Source organism: Cherax quadricarinatus, chromosome 25 (assembly GCF_038502225.1).
Source record: "Cherax quadricarinatus isolate ZL_2023a chromosome 25, ASM3850222v1, whole genome shotgun sequence".
NCBI lineage: Eukaryota > Metazoa > Arthropoda > Malacostraca > Decapoda > Parastacidae > Cherax > Cherax quadricarinatus.
In genome coordinates this window covers 14,148,559-14,166,194 of record NC_091316.1, presented here as the reverse complement: position 1 = coordinate 14,166,194, position 17,636 = coordinate 14,148,559, and the positions used below count along the sequence as shown (strand labels likewise).

At 42.5% G+C, this 17,636-nt stretch overlaps 1 protein-coding gene across 1 annotated transcript in view; it reads right to left on the bottom strand.

The window, feature by feature from the left end:
• LOC128690039 (ras-related protein Rab-9A) overlaps positions 1–16,773 on the bottom strand; it is a 150,220-nt gene extending 133,447 nt beyond the window's left edge. Inside the window, exon 1 of the mRNA XM_053778570.2 lies at positions 16,752–16,773. The gene's annotated coding sequence lies outside the window, so the exon portion shown is untranslated. The remainder of the gene's footprint in view (positions 1–16,751) is intronic.
• Positions 16,774–17,636: the final 863 nt, after the last annotated feature.

Genomic DNA, 17,636 nt, shown 5'->3' with positions numbered 1-17,636 from the left:
TTCCCTGGAACGCAGGCGGGAGAGATACATGATTATATACACCTGTAAAATCCTAGAGGGACTAGTACCGAACTTGCACACGAAAATCGCTCACTACGAAAGCAGAAGACTTGGCAGACGATGCAACATCCCCCAATGAAAAGCAGGGGTGTCACTAGCACGTTAAGAGACCATACAATAATTGTCAGGGGCCCTAGACTGTTCAACTGCCTCCCAGCATACATAAGGGGGATTACAAACAGACCCCTGGCAGTCTTCAAGCTGGCACTGGACAAGCACCTAAAGTCGGTTCCTGACCAGCCGGGCTGTGGCTCGTACGTTGGTTTGCGTGCAGCCAGCAGCAACAGCCTGGTTGATCAGGCTCTGATCCACCAGGAGGCCTGGTCACAGACCGGGCCGCGGGGGCGTTGACCCCCGGAACTCTCTCCAGGTAAACTCCAGGATTTGAATGAAATTAGCTCAGAGGCACCCACATCACCGTATGTCCTCGGATCAAGGTATATCTAGATCTGGTGGGTGCTTGATTCTTGTAGAATTGCGTGGTCTTGTGGGGTAGAGCGTCATGTGTGATTTTCACTTACCATTAAGCGGACCAAAACGCATGGGTTCGAATCCTCGGCTAGTCGCAGTGTTGTTATTAAGATTATATATATATATATGTGTGTGTGTGTGTGTGTGTGTGTGTGTGTGTGTGTGTGTGTGTGTGTGTGTGTGTGTGTGTGTGTGTGTGTGTGTGTGTCGTGCCGAATATGTAAAACTGGTCAATTAGCAAGAACTCATTTAAAATTAAGTCCTTTCTAAAAATTTCTCTTATACATTTAAAGATATATATTTTTCATTAATGTTAATGTAAAAATTTTTAATTTTGCTCCAAAAGAATCTTAGAAAACTTACCTAACCTTATTATAACAAGAACAATTTATTTTAGCCTAACCCAACTATATATATTTCAGATTTGTTTACAATAATTTAATACTAAACAAACACAGTGAAATATATTTTTTTCCTTAGGTTCAGAATGATTTTGGCGAAATTATTGCATACACAAATTTTCGCTAGTCCTATATGACAAGATGAGCGTTGCTATTTAAGCCAAGATCGTAAGTTCTGCCTATTCGGCACGACATATATATATATATATATATATATATATATATATATATATATATATATATATATATATATATATATATATATATATATATATATATATATATATATATGCCTAGTAAAGCTTACACCATCACATGTCAAAGTAGATTTTCCTTCCATATAAAAAAAAATAATCACTACACAGTAGTGTCCTGGGTAACTAGTTGTGGTGGTGAGGACTTGCTTTTCAGGGGATAAATGTCTTCTCATACTGTTCTCTTTTAAATTATCCCTAACTTGTTAAGAATCCTTTGGCCTAATAGGCTGGACAGCCTATTAAAAAAAAAAGGTACAAATGTACAGTTTATCCGACGGTGATGATATACATTGTCAGCGAGAAACTATGCGTCAATTATGTTAATTTGGGTATATATTATACGTGCCTGAGATTTAGATTAATATACACTCGAGGACACTATATTAGTTATACCTGTATACCTGTTTGCTAATGCAAATATCTAATCAACTACGTGGCAGCACCTCACTGCTTTAAAGTATGCAGATATGGTCAAGAGTTTCAGTCGTCGCTCAGACCGAATATCAGAATGGGGAATAAATGTGATCTAAATGATTTTCACCGTGGAATTATTGTTGGTGCCAGTTGAGGTGATTTGAATATCTCGAAAATTGCTGATCTCCTGAGATTTTAACGTACAACAACAGTCTCTTGGAGTTTACAGAGAATGGTGTGAAAATCGCCAAACATCCAGCAAGAGGCAGTTCTGTGGGCAAAAACGCCTTGTTAATGAGACAAGTCAGAGGAGAATGGCCAGGCTGGTTCAAGCTAACAGGAAGGTGACAGTAACTCAACCAACCAGAACTGACATTGGTATGCAGAAGAGCATTTCTGAACGTATATGTCGAACCTTCAAGTGGATGGGCCACAAGAGCAGATCACACCGTGTTCCACACTTGTTCGCTAAGAAAAGGAAAGTGAAGCCACAGTGGGCACAGGCTCACTAATACCGGACAGTTAAAGGCTGGCAAAACTCTACCTGGTATGAGGAATCGCGATTTCTATTGCGACATGCAGGCGGTAAGGTCAAGACGTGAGACTCGCAGCATGAATATGCAGCCGACAAAACTGCAGTAGCTGCGTGATGCTATCATGTTAACATGGACCAGAATATCTATAGAATATTTTCAGCATCTTGTTGAATTCATGCCACGAAGAATTCAAGCTGTTCTGGGGCCTTACCCAGTACAAGAAGGGTGTACCCAATAAAGTGGCCACTGAGTTTATGTATAAGCACATTTCTGGGATAATTTTATTTATCTTACGTATAACGTTTTTCCAATAATATAAAATCTTGTTAGGTAAGGTTTCATCATTTATTTGCAGTAGTTCTTATCGGTGAATTCAAAAGCAGGTTTATATATCCCTAGACTTTCTTCCTCAGCAGCTATCACTACCAAGGTTAGTTTTCTGTCTCTAGTGCAGTTGTTTGTTGGGCTATACACTGCTGTAACCTGCCTCTTACATTCTTGTATCCTGCCTCTCACATCTGTACAAACATTCCACACCTGTATACCTTAACGAAGCTAAGTGAGTAAAGGCAGACAGCACGCCTGTACAGCGGCCAGCAGACAGAGGATAGACTCTCTTGAAGAATGTGAAGTTCTCTAACTTCTCTTGCGAGTTTACAAACGTAAAGTGTGCAACTAAGGTATCTGCTGTCGTCTACGTTCTCTAGTCAAATTGTAAGTGATACACTCTTCTATTCACCTGTAAGTATTTACAGTCAAAAGTATTTGTAAGAAATCGGTCATCGTATGCACTCACCTCGCCAATGCGATAGGTAAGGGACGAAATGTAAACAGTATATCAATTTTTTTTTCTTTTACAAAGTCCATGTTGTAATAAAGTTGGTAGAATTACCGACAATATGTAAAGTAAAAGGACACAAGTGCAACTAATGTGACATTTATTGTGGCAACGTTTCGCTCTCCAGGAGCTTCATCAAGCCATTACAAACAATACATGTGTATGTATAATGTTCGCCAAGACCGTAGTCCTGGCACGGGTCTCAATCTTGCGATGACCCGTCTCTGGCTCCCGAGGGAGAAAGGTTTCTACAATGATGCGACATATGCTGTTCAAGCACTGTTCTGGTCAGTTCAACTGGTGCATCTCATAAGCAACAACACCGTATGTACTCCTAACTATGGACACTAGCGAGGAGGAGGATATGTCGTTATCACAGGTAACAGCTTGTCTGGTTCGTTGACTCCATGGTACACTAGTGTGGCCGCAGTCATAAAAGGAGAGACTATGTGATGGCAGGGTTTACTGTTTTCAGGAGGATTCTTGCTAAGACTTCGGAGATGGTGAAGCTGCCGTTGTTTTGTTTAATTGTATTCGAAACAGCGATCAGTGCTGATTCGAGGCACTTGCGTCTGCGGAAATTAGTTTCTTTGATCACTAATTGGGCGTCTCTGAATTTCATGAGATGATTGGTGGAATTTCGGTGTTGTACACAGGCGTTGTAGGAACGATAACTTGAACAACGCCTGTGTACAACTCCGAAATTCCACCAATCATCTCATGAAATTCAGAGACGCCCAATTAGTGATCAAAGAAACTAATTTCCGCAGACGCAAGTGCCTCGAATCAGCACTGATCGCTGTTTCGAATACAATTAAACAAAACAACGGCAGCTTCACCATCTCCGAAGTCTTAGCAAGAATCCTCCTGAAAACAGTAAACCCTGCCATCACATAGTCTCTCCTGTTATACTACACAAAGCACATTACAGAGAGTGAACACTGAAACAAGCTGCCTCTTTCCAGTCTATATTTGTCCAACCTATTTTTATGTTACCCAAGTAATAGCTTTTATATCCTTTTACTCTTGTACGAATCAATTGCTCTATCATATTGTATTACTTTTGTCACTACTACTACTACTACTACTACTACCACTAGTGAACATCGAAATGTTACCTCACTAGTATTGCACCTCACTCTGAGCCTTTATATACCCTCTGTGTCCATGTATTGTTTGTAATGGCTTGATAAAGCTCCTGGAGAGCGAAACGTTGCCACATTAAAGTCCATGTTATTGTTCATGTTTCAGACACAATCGTGTATACTATCTCCTTCATCACTTTCATGTTGTATGTTTCTAAGGAAAGGTAATTAACCCACTTTGCTCTGAAGACTCTTACTGGGATATTCCCGTAATTATTCATTGTCATCACCTTGTTTTAAGACTTTCAATTTAGTATTCCTATGAAAGCATTTGTATTAATAAACAATTGGTACCTGAGGTAGGCATGAAGATTTATGAACCCATGTTGTTATTATTATTATTATTATTATTATTATTATTATTATTATTATTAGTAGTAGTAGTAGTAGTAGTAGTAGTAGTAGTAGTAGCAGTAGTAGTAGTAGTAGTAGTAGTAGTAGCAGTAGTAGTAGTAGTAGTAGTAGTAGTAGTACTAGTAGTAGTAGTACTAGTAGTAGTAGTAGTAGTAGTAGTAGTAATAGTAGTAGTAGAGTAATAAACAGGTATCTAGGATTTAGTCTTCTGTTGTGAGATGCATCTTAGGGAAGAACCTCAATAGAAACACTGCATTTCGGTGGCTGCACGATCCGTGGAAGGTCCCCCTGTACTTCATAACCCCATAAGTTGATAATGCAGTTAAATGTTAACACTGAAGATCTGAAGGGAATGAGAAGAGGCATTCACAAGTCATCACATGGAAACTAATATCCAAATTTCTTCAATACAAAAAAAAAAAATGGTCATTTAGGACATACACCGGGAGACCTGGTCGTGGACCGGGCCGCGGGGGCGTTGATCCCCGGAATACCCTCCAGGAAGACAGCCCAAATCTAATTCAAACCAAAGATATTAATATACATAAAACTTAACGTGATTATTTATTTAAGTCGCTCAGAAGTTGTATTATCAAGTTATCAGTATGAAAGTATTGAAGCTAATGAGATGTGACACTCAGAAATTATTGCATGAAAAGATGCATTTCATTTTTCCAGTTTCTTCTCCAAGACTGACCAGCTTTTAAAAAAGTAAGTAGAGTAAGTTTTATGTAAGCTTAGTTAATGTAGCGTACAATTTTTTAACAATGGTCTTGATGGGACTCATGTTATAGATACCTAAAGGAATATTAAGTTGATTTACCCTAAGATAACCAAATAAAATCAGTGTTACTTATTCCTGAGCAGAAGAGACATTCTCCAGTTATTTCATAGAAACCAATTCGATTAATATAATTTCCACACTGAAGATGCATTTTCCAGTTTTTACCCAGAATAGAAAATGTTGTGCCTACACAGCCTAAACCCACGAAAGGATTCGTTCATTTCGTTCGCTGCATCATTCACTAAAGACTGATGCCGTTCACAGTTGTTATATTTTAATCAAAGAAAAGCACTAAACCCCACAGGGGCCATATAGTGTCTGTGTAATGAGAGAGATTCAATCCAAGCAAGGGGAAAATAAGTCTAGTTTCTTGAATCAAGAGCCTCTCACCGGCATCAAGACAAAATAATGCAATAATTTAAAATGACCTATGTAGCACTGTGCATAGAGCACCCACGTATGCCAGTAGACCCATGAATCTTGCCCAAGATATATTAAACAAGATCAGAAAATTTGAAGCCGATCGAATAAGGCGTTCTGAGTAATAAACGAAAATTTGTGAGAATGCCAACGAAAATGTTGCTGAAAATGTTAGGAAAAATAGGAAAGTCTCCCCTTGTTAAACTCAAAAACTCCATAAAATCGATGATTTTTTTTTTAAGTTTGCTCTTCTCACTGACATTCTATTTAAAATTCTCCATAATCATGTAAGATAATAAATTTTAATTTAATTTTTTAATTAAAATATCCAACGTGATAAAACTGGCGAGAAAAATAAAGGAAAATTAAGATACACCAGTATTTAGGGCTTGAAGTTGATCAAAAGAGACATTATTTTAACAAAATTCGCAAACTAAAATTTACACAACTAGAAGTGAGTGGACAGTTGTGTTTTAATAAAGCCCACCAGAGTTTGAAGCCCTAAGATACATCTGCCATTAAATATTAAAGCCGTCGAAGAGTAAATTGAACATTAAGGAGAATTAAAATTTCACATTTATTTTACACATAAATTGGTCAAACTTGCACCTACATTGTTGAATTTCATTCTCCGCCGTGGCTGATTTTTTTTAGCACCATTTTTGAACATTTTAAGCTACGACACTGAGGATTTTGAAAGTTATCCGTGCCATTCGAAGATACTGGAAATGGGTTCAACAACTTTAGTCATAGGGACACTGGACAGGCACCTAAAGTCAGTACCTGACCAGCCGGGCTGTGGTTTGTACGTCGGGTTGCGTGCGGACAATAGTAACAGCCTGGTTGATCAGGCCCTGATCCATCATGAGGCCTGGTCACAGACACGGCCGCTGGGGCGTTGACCCCCGGAACTTCCTCCAAGTATAGGGCACGTGAACATACCAGCTGTTCCAAGAATTTAGTCTTTGTTACCATAAGCAAGTGTTGAAAATTTGAAGCCGATTGGATGAAGCGTTCTCGAGTTATGAGCGAAATAAAAATCGAAAAGTTGGAAGGAAAAAAATTAGGTAATGTCTTAAAAGTCCCCCTTTGGGGTATACCTATATATGTATTTATACCACCTGGACACAGCCATACAGTACCTGGACACAGCCATACAGCACCTGGACACAGCCATACAGCACCTGGACACAGCCATACAGCACCTGGACACAGCCATACAGCACTTGGACACAGCCATACAGCACCTGGACACAGCCATACAGCACCTGGACACAGCCATACAGCACCTGGACACAGCCATACAGCACCTGGACACAGCCATACAGCACCTGGACACAGCCATACAGCACCTGGACAGTCATACAGTACCTGGTCACAACCATACAGTACCTGGACACAGTCATACAGTACCTGGACACAGTCATACAGTACCTGGTCACAACCATACAGTACCTGGACACAGTCATACAGTACCTGGACACAGTCATACAGTACCTGGACACAGCCATACAGCACCTGGACACAGCCATACAGTACCTGGGCACAGCCATACAGCACCTGGACACAGCCATACAGCACCTGGACACAGCCATACAGCACCTGGACACAGCCATACAGCACCTGGACACAGCCATGCAGCACCTGGACACAGCCATACAGCACCTGGACACAGCCATACAGCACCTGGACACAGCCATACAGCACCTGGACACAGCCATACAGTACCTGGACACAGCCATACAGCACCTGGACACAGCCATACAGTACCTGGACACAGCCATACAGCACCTGGACACAGCCATACAGCACCTGGACACAGCCATACAGTACCTGGACACAGCCATACAGTACCTGGACACAGCCATACAACACCTGGACACAGCCATATAGCACCTGGACACAGCCATACAGCACCTGGACACAGCCATACAGTACCTGGACACAGCCATACAGTACCTGGTCACAACCATGCAACACCTGGACACAGCCATACAATACCTGGACACAGCCATACAGTACCTGGACACAGCCATACAGTACCTGGACACAGCCATACAGCACCTGGACACAGCCATACAGCACCTGGACACAGCCATACAGTACCTGGACACAGCCATACAGTACCTGGACACAGCCATACAACACCTGGACACAGCCATATAGCACCTGGACAATAGCCATACAGTACCTGGACACATCCATAGAGTACCTGGACACAGTCATACAGTACCTGGACACAGTCATACAGTACCTGGACAATAGCCATACAGCACCTGGACACAGCCATACAGTACCTGGACACAGCCATACAGTACCTGGTCACAACCATACAGTACCTGGACACAGTCATACAGTACCTGGACAATAGCCATACAGTACCTGGACACAGCCATACAGCACCTGTACACAGCCATACAGCACCTGGACACAGCTATACAGCACCTTGTCACAGCCATACAGTACCTGGACACAGCCATACAGTACCTGGACACAGCCATACAGCACCTGGACACAGCCATACACCATTTGAACACAGCCATAAACCACCTAGACCATTGTTCATAGGATATGGTCCAAGACCAACTGAAACGTCTCCATGGGGTTTGCCCTCTCCTGAGTGCAAGTGTTTGGTAAGCCGGAAAATATGCAAGTGCCCACCACTCCTTTCCCCTGGTCTGAGACCTGGCCGCGGGGGCGTGGGCCCTCAGAAAGCATCCTTCAGATATCCTCCAGATAACCTTAAAGTGTCCTACAGGTAGCCTCGAAGTATCCTCCAGGTATCGAAGTAACCTCCCGGCATAATCCAGGTAGACTTCACGTATCCTCCAGGTATAAATCCAGCTTTGCTCCAAATATAACCCCCCAACACACACACACACACACACACACACACACACACACACACACACACACACACATAGTTACACACTTACATTATTAAACCATTTATTGAAGCTGTTAATGTTCAATTTAAAGCCAAAATTGTTCTCATAACCCACGTTCCGTTTTTACAGTGGTGTAATACAATAATTTGCTAAATTATTTTCGAAAACAGATAGCCAATAAATCTTTTATTTTTCCATTTGTATTCATTACTCTGTCTGGAGTTTTTGCATCGAAATATCACTGATGTACGAATTAATTTATTTCGTGGGGAAGCGCTAAACCCGCAGGATATACAGCGCCTTGGGGAATGAGGGCTGGGTTTGGTCTGAGGAAGAGGGAAGGGGTGCGAAACTCCAGGTTCATTGGATCAAGAGCCTTTCACCGATATCGAGGCATTGCTCTTGAAGGTACTGCTTGTGCCTCAACACGGTAACTATCACAGTTGTCTACAGTGTCAACTATCACAGTTGTCTACAATGTCAACTATCACAGTTGTCTACAATGTCAACTATCACAGTTGTCTACAATGTCAACTATCACAGTTGTCTACAATGTCAACTATCACAGTTGTCTACAGTGTCAACTATCACAGTTGTCTACAATGTCAACTATCACAGTTGTCTACAATGTCAACTATCACAGTTGTCTACAATGTCAACTATCACAGTTGTCTACAGTGTCAACTATCACAGTTGTCTACAGTGTCAACTATCACAGTTGTCTACAATGTCAACTATCACAGTTGTCTACAATGTCAACTATCACAGTTGTCTACAGTGTCAACTATCACAGTTGTCTACAATGTCAACTATCACAGTTGTCTACAATGTCAACTATCACAGTTGTCTACAATGTCAACTATCACAGTTGTCTACAGTGTCAACTATCACAGTTGTCTACAGTGTCAACTATCACAGTTGTCTACAATGTCAACTATCACAGTTGTCTACAATGTCAACTATCACAGTTGTCTACAATGTCAACTATCACAGTTGTCTACAACGTCAACTATCACAGTTGTCTACAACGTCAACTATCACAGTTGTCTACAATGTCAACTATCACAGTTGTCTACAGTGTCAACTATCACAGATGTCTACAACGTCAACTATCACAGTTGTCTACAATGCCAACTATTACAGTTGTCTACAGTGTCAACTATCACAGTTGTCTACAACGTCAACTATCACAGTTGTCTACAACGTCAACTATCACAGTTGTCTACAACGTCAACTATCACAGTTGTCTACAACGTCAACTATCACAGTTGTCTACAACGTCAACTATCACAGTTGTCTACAACGTCAACTATCACAGTTGTCTACAACGTCAACTATCACAGTTGTCTACAGTGTCAACTATCACAGATGTCTACAACGTCAACTATCACAGTTGTCTACAATGCCAACTATTACAGTTGTCTACAGTGTCAACTATCACAGTTGTCTACAATGCCAACTATTACAGTTGTCTACAGTGTCAACTATCACAGATGTCTACAACGTCAACTATCACAGTTGTCTACAATGCCAACTATTACAGTTGTCTACAGTGTCAACTATCACAGTTGTCTACAATGCCAACTATTACAGTTGTCTACAGTGTCAACTATCACAGTTGTCTACAATGCCAACTATCACAGTTGTCTACAGTGTCAGCTACCACAGTCTACAGTATCATCTATCACAGTTGTCTACAGTGTCAACTATCACAGTTGTCTACAGTGTCAACTATCACAGTTGTCTACAGTGTCAGCTACCACAGTCTACAGTATCATCTATCACAGTTGTCTACAGTGTCAACTATCACAGTTGTCTACAGTGTCAGCTACCACAGTCTACAGTATCATCTATCACAGTTGTCTACAGTGTCAACTATCACAGTTGTCTACAGTGTCAGCTACCACAGTCTACAGTATCATCTATCACAGTTGTCTACAGTGTCAACTATCACAGTTGTCTACAATACCAACTATTACAGTTGTCTACAGTGTCAACTATCAGAATTGTCTACAGTGTCAACTACCACAGTCTACAGTGTCATCTATCACAGTTGTCTACAATGCCAACTATCACAAGATAAGATAAGATTTCGTTCGGATTTTTAACCCCGGAGGGTTAGCCACCCAGGATAACCCAAGAAAGTCAGTGCGTCATCGAGGACTGTCTAATTTATTTCCATTGGGGTCCTTAATCTTGTCCCCCAGGATGCGACCCACACCAGTCGACTAACACCCAGGTACCTATTTGCTGCTAGGTGAACAGGACAACAGGTGTAAGGAAACGTGTCGATATGTTTCCACCCGCCGGGAATCGAACCCGGGCCCTCCGTGTGTGAAGCGGGAGCTTTAGCCACCAGGCCACCGGGACACCACAGTTGTCTACAATGTCAACTGTCACTGCTGTCTACAGTGTCAACTATCACAATTGTCTCCAGTGTCAACTACCACAATTGTCTCCATTGTCAACTACCACAATTGCCTCCAGTATCAACTATCACAGTTTTCTTCAGTGCCAACTATCACAGTTGTCTACAGTGTCAACTATCACAGTTGTCTACAGTGCTATCACAGTTGTCTACAGTGCCAATTATCACAATTGTCTACAGTGTCACCTACTACCGTTCTCTACAGTGTCCATCCCTCAAGGGAGGTTCCTTGATGTTGGAGAGGGGCTCTTGATCTAGGGAATTGGATCTGTCCTCCAGTTCCCTGAATTGAGTCTGAATACCTTGCATCCCATCCCCTCCCACAGGCGCTCTATAATCCTATGGGTTTAGCCCTCCCCCATGATTATAATAATAATCTACAGTGTCCAGTAAACACACTTTAAAAGCCATGGTAAACACGCACAAATTCAGTTACATATTATCTTTTATTGATTATGTCTCGTCCACGCAGTAAACCTTATTGATTACGTCTCACCCATACAGTGAACTTTACTATGTCTCGTCCACACTCGTGTTTATTATGTATTTGTGACTTAAGTCCAATGTTTGGGCAAAGCTTCCCATATTAAGTTGCATTTACCATCAAGGACCCCCAAATGTGGATTTTTTTTTTTTACATAATTTCCTAAATGTGATGCTATTTCCTAAAGTGTGATGCTATTTGGACCCTTCGAGAAATTTCGAGTGAGAGGGGAGGCGAAACAGCAAGTAGGAATGCCGGAGGAGATGCCATGTTGAATTTAATGTGTGAGAACTGGTCGGAAATTTGCACCATGAATTCGGCGTTTTCCGAAGACTAATGGGGGTGTTTCGGCCTAAATTTGTAATAGGAACCCGTGTTAATGTCCCCTGCTGAAGAATTGAGACAGGAAATTTGCGGGACCTCAAGAATTAAGCGTGGATGGCGAAATAAATGCAGACATCACTCACAGGGAAGTGCACCACAGTCTTTGCATTTAGATCTAGCTGGCCAGTGTAGGTTCTAGATGTTAGGCAGGTGTTGTGGTGTGATCCATCTACAGCAATTGAATGGTAAGTGGTAATGCAAAGTTCTTTTCTAATAACACCATTGGAGTATATATATTGTACTAATAGTTATATTTTTGTGGACCCAGCAAGCAAGCTTAATCCTATACAGTCCACCTAATTGCAATGTACCAGAGTAGCTGGTTTTAATACTGTATTTATTAATTAAATGTTAGGTCTAGCTTTTTGTGAAAGTAGTGAGGAAGTGGGCAGTCGAAGGAGTAGCAGTTCATTGACCTACTGTGACTTAAGTCCCACTTACCTCACCCAAATTACTTGCAGGTAGTAATTCAGGTAATATCCTGTAAACCTCCTGCAGGTGGTTTGCTCATAATAATAATAATAATAATTTTTCACTAAACCAATGGAAATAAGTCACTTTTTTTTTGGGGGGGGGTTATCTCAGGTAATTTACACATATGTTACTAGGTATGAGAAATGTACTTATGTGTACCTGTATCTATATAAACCTGCTTATTTAAAAGTCTACGTCTCTTATCATTTCAAACCCAACATTAAATACGCAGCATCTTATTACACACCCAGCATCTTATTACGTACCCAGCATCTTATACGTCATGGTACCGCCCTGGGTACCTTCCTATTTAGAGGCATTCAACGCAAGGAGTGCTTGCTGGAGGCCTTCCACCAAGACAATGGAGGGAAAACTACTTGAGCAAATCTAGAAGTACTGTGGCAGTTTTTTTTAACCAATCTGTTAATACTAGACATTATTCTTGCTCGAGTCTCATCCTGCTGCGCTGCTTTCTAAGCATCCTGCTTACACTAGACACACAACATTCTTGTTAAAACCTCTTCAGGCACTAAAAGAACGCTGTAAGCATCCTAGTTTCTGCAACACCATAACCACGCACCCACCACCATTATTATGCATCTACCACTGCAGCCCCACACACCCACCATCGCCATAACTATACATCCAACACTACAACCACTCACCTCCATAACCATGCATCCAACACTACACCTTCTTATCACTGTCATTTATAACCATTACCGCAATTTAAGAAGGTAAAAAGGTAGGACGAGATGGAATTGAGAGCGGGGAGAGGAGGGGAAAGAGAAAGGAAGGGGAGGGACGGGAGAGAGAGAGAGAGAGAGAGAGAGAGAGAGAGAGAGAGAGAGAGAGAGAGAGAGAGAGAGAGAGAGAGAGAGAGAGAGAGAGAGAGAGAGAGAGAGAGAGAGAGACCAACAATTCTGGTGAACACTGCATGTTGTATTTCGTTGCCATCGCCTCCATTTAGGATATACAAAAAAATTGGCCTGAGAGGATCTGACCAAACTGGAAAAAAGAGAATGTGCAGTTTCCTGGTTGTAACGGATGGGTACAGCTGTAACTAGAGCAGCCAGCCTCTCTCCTAATTGGGGTCCCGTGTCTCGCTTTGTTTCCTCACTAATGCCCTGGATTTCCCACTATCTGGGAAAAAGGTAATCGAGAGATGATCCCATCTCCGCCTCCTATAAACTTTGCATACCATCTTACGTAATAAAACTTACCTATTTGTGCATTTATAACAGAAGGAGGTGGTAGAAGTGGAATATTCAAACGGCCACAGGGAGAAATCCAAATATTTTTCTCGAAGTCTTTTTATTTATTTCTCCGAGGATACGGGTGTTCACAATTGGCTGTCTGATCAGAAAGAAGAACGCAGATGTCGCAATTTCAACGCCTCTCCGAACTGTAAAGTCCACCCCCCCCCCACACTTTTTCAGAGTGAAGCCACTCTACTATATATAAGTTTCGGCTTCCAACTGAGGCCCTCTTCAACAGATAAGGTACAGAGGAGAGGTGGATGTACACTGATATACAGTGCGAGGTATCCTGCGTTCGCGCCACTGATTTAGGCCTCACCAGAGTGTAAAGTTAAGAACTCTAACAACACTGCTTGGAAAACATGAACATGTTCAATTTTAGCATCATGCATCATTAAAAGCATGGAGTGTTTCGGCCTGGATTTGTAATAAGAACACGTGTTAATGTTCCCTGCTGAAGGACTGGGACAGGAAATTTGCGGGGCGTCAAGAATTACGTGTGGATGGTGGAAATTAAATGCAGACATCACTCACAGGGAAGTGCACCTTAGTCTTTGCATTTAGATCACTAGCTGGCCAGTGTAGGGTCTAGGTGTTAGGCAGGTGTTGTGGTGTGATCCATCTACTGTAATTAAATGATAAGTGTTAATACCAATTATATTTGTTGTTCCCATCAAGCTTAATCCTATACAGTCCACATACCCTTAATTAGCTGAGTAGCTGGTTTTAATATAATTATTAATTTAATGCCAGGTCTAGCTTTTTGTGAGAATGGTGAGGAAGTGGGCAGTCGAAGGGGTTGTGGTTCAGTGACCTACTGTGATTTAAGTCCCACTTATCAAATTTCTTGCAGGTCATAATTCAGGCAATGCCCTGTAAGCCTCCTGCAGGTGATTTGCTAATAATAATAATTATAATAATAATTTTCACAGGAACCGTATATTCCTGATCCAGGGTCCCGTAGTTGGGGAGCTGTGACGGTGGGTACTGAAGGAGGGAAACTATGACCCCAGAGTTCCTTAAGTCGCATAAGTCTCCAAGATACATCAACATCAGTAAGTTACACTTTTTTTTTTGTCTAGAGTTCTCCCCAGTGTGTGGGTGAAAGGTTAAGTCGAGATTATGTTCTTGTGAAAGAAATCCCCCACTAAATCTCTAACACTCGGTATCATAAATACGTTGAATCCCAGCAACAAAAGAATGAAAATGCTTTCCACATGACAGGGGTTGCCCATACACTACTGTACACCAGGAACTATCTCGAACTACGCTCCAAAAATCATGCTCAAAACATGCCACGGGCGGGGTTAGAACCCGCGATCAGTCTCAAAACTCCAGACCGTCGCATTAGTCACTGGGCCAGCTAGCTCATTTGGTTTATCCTGCCAATATCCTACCCATATGTTACGTATATTCTACCCACATCCTACCAGTATCCTACGTGTTTCAGCCAAGCAGTCGCATGTTGGCTCAAGTGACTGTCTTACGCGGTTTGGCGATTTTCCGCAAAGTTTTCAATTGCCTGATTACTTACTATTCCTTAGGCGCTGTGTGGTCTCCCGTGGGTTTACAGATTCAGTGATGACGGAAAAAGAAAGCAACACCATACATCAACAACCAACATCAATAACCAACGCCACCCAACAACAACAACAGCAACCCCCACCACCCAACAACAACTCCCAACACCTAACAACAACCCCCACCACCCAACAACAACAACCCCCACCCACCAACAACAACCCCTACCACCCAACAACACCCATCTCCCAACAACAACAACCCCACCATCCAACAACAACCCCCACCACCCAACAACAACAACCCCACCACCCAACAATAACCCCCACCACCCAACAACAACAACCCCCACCCACCAACAACCCCTACCACCCAACAACAACAGCGCCCACAACCCAACAACAACAGCAACCCCCACCACCTAACAACAACCCCCACCAACCAACAACAACACCCACCAACCAACAACAACAACAGCCACCTCCCAACAACAACCCCTACCACCCAACAACAACCCCCACCACCCAACAACAACAACCCCACCATCCAACAACAACAGCAACCCCCACCACCCAACAACAGCCCCCACCACCCGACAACAGCCCCCACCACCCAACAACAACCCCTACCACCGAACATCAACACCACCCAACAACAACAGCAGCAACCCCCACCACCCAACAACAACCCCACCATCCAACAACCCCACTACCCAACAACAACAACCCCTACCACCCAATAACAGTACCCAACAACAACAACAGCACCCAACAACAACAACAACAACAACCAACGGCACCCAACAACAACCCCCACCACCCAACAACAGCACCCAACAACAACAACCCCCAACACCCAACAACAACAGCACCCAACAACAACCCCCACCACCCAACAACAACCCCCACCACCCAACAACAACAGCACCCAACAACAACAACCAACGGCACCCAACAACAACAACCCCCACCACCCGACAACAACAGCACCCAACAACAACAACCCCCACCATCCAACAACAACAGCACCCAACAACAACAACTAACGGCACCCAACAACGACAACTAACGGCACCCAACAACAACATCACCCAACAACAACAACCAACGGTACCCAACAACAACAACCCCCACTACCCAACAACAACAGCACCCACTACCCAACAACAACAGCACCCAACAACAACAACCCCTACCACCCAACAACAACAGCACCCAACAACAACAACTAACGGCACCCAACAACAACAGCATCCAATAACAACACCCAACAGCCACAACCAACAACACTCAACAACCACAACCAACACCACCCAACAACAACACCCAACAACAACACCCAACAACAACAGCACCCAACAACAACCCTCAACAACGACAACAATCACCACCACCCAACATCAACAACCACCACCACCCAACAACAACATTCAACAACAACGACAACAACAACCCTCAACAACGACAACAATCACCACCACCCAACATCAACAACCACCACCACCCAACAACAACATTCAACAACAACAACAGCCTCCAACAACAACAACCCTCAACAACGACAACAACCGCCATCCCCAACAACGAAAAAAAACAACCTGTTCATTGTTGGTTACTATCGCCTACAAACTTACCCCCACATCCTGAGAACCAACTTGACTGCAGCACAGCAGAAATAAAACTGCTGCCAAATAGTTTGAGAACTCACTCCGCGGCTGTACCAAATTACCACAATTTCCCTTGAACTATGGTTATGCAGTGTACATTTTTCCTCCTCTCAAGCCTCGTAGTTTCGAAGTTCCTCATCGATATTAATATACGTATTTCTGTTTATCTTTATTCCTTTAAAAAGAATTCCATTAATAAGAACAGAGAGCAAAGATTATCCTGTGGCCTTCGCCTTCTGCTTGGTTGGTTTATTAGGTTTAATTGCACGAGGGTCATTAAGGCTTCGTGTAACCTGTACACCACCAATCAATCTTCCTTTAGTGAGCAGGTGAAATGCAACCTTAATGACCCTCGTATGGTAGACAAGCTTCAAGCCCAATAAACCAGCCATCCACCCAACCAAACAATTGCCTCTCGCAATTTATATACGAAAGCATTGGTGTGTTATTATTTTTATTTACTTATTTTTGTCATATATTTACTGGGAAGCGCTAAACCAGTAGGATCATGTAGCCTTTTGGTAATGGTAGGTAATTAGCCTTGATTCCAGGGAGGGATTTAGCTCTAATTCCTTGAATCACAATCACTACGGTATGGCGAGTAGCTTAGCAGTATAGTTGCTGATAAGAGTAACAAACAGCTAACTAAGGTTATCAAAACAAATTCTTGCGAGTCTTCAGCACGGAAACATAAGAATGCAGGAGCACTGCAGTAAGCCTACTGCAACAACACTGCAGTAGGCCTACTGGTGTATACTAGGCAAGTCATTCTCAAATCCAAACCTGAAACATATGTTCAAGGGTGAGTGTGGAAGATACTGAGTGGGAATGGTCGAGTGGAATCTGTTCAGT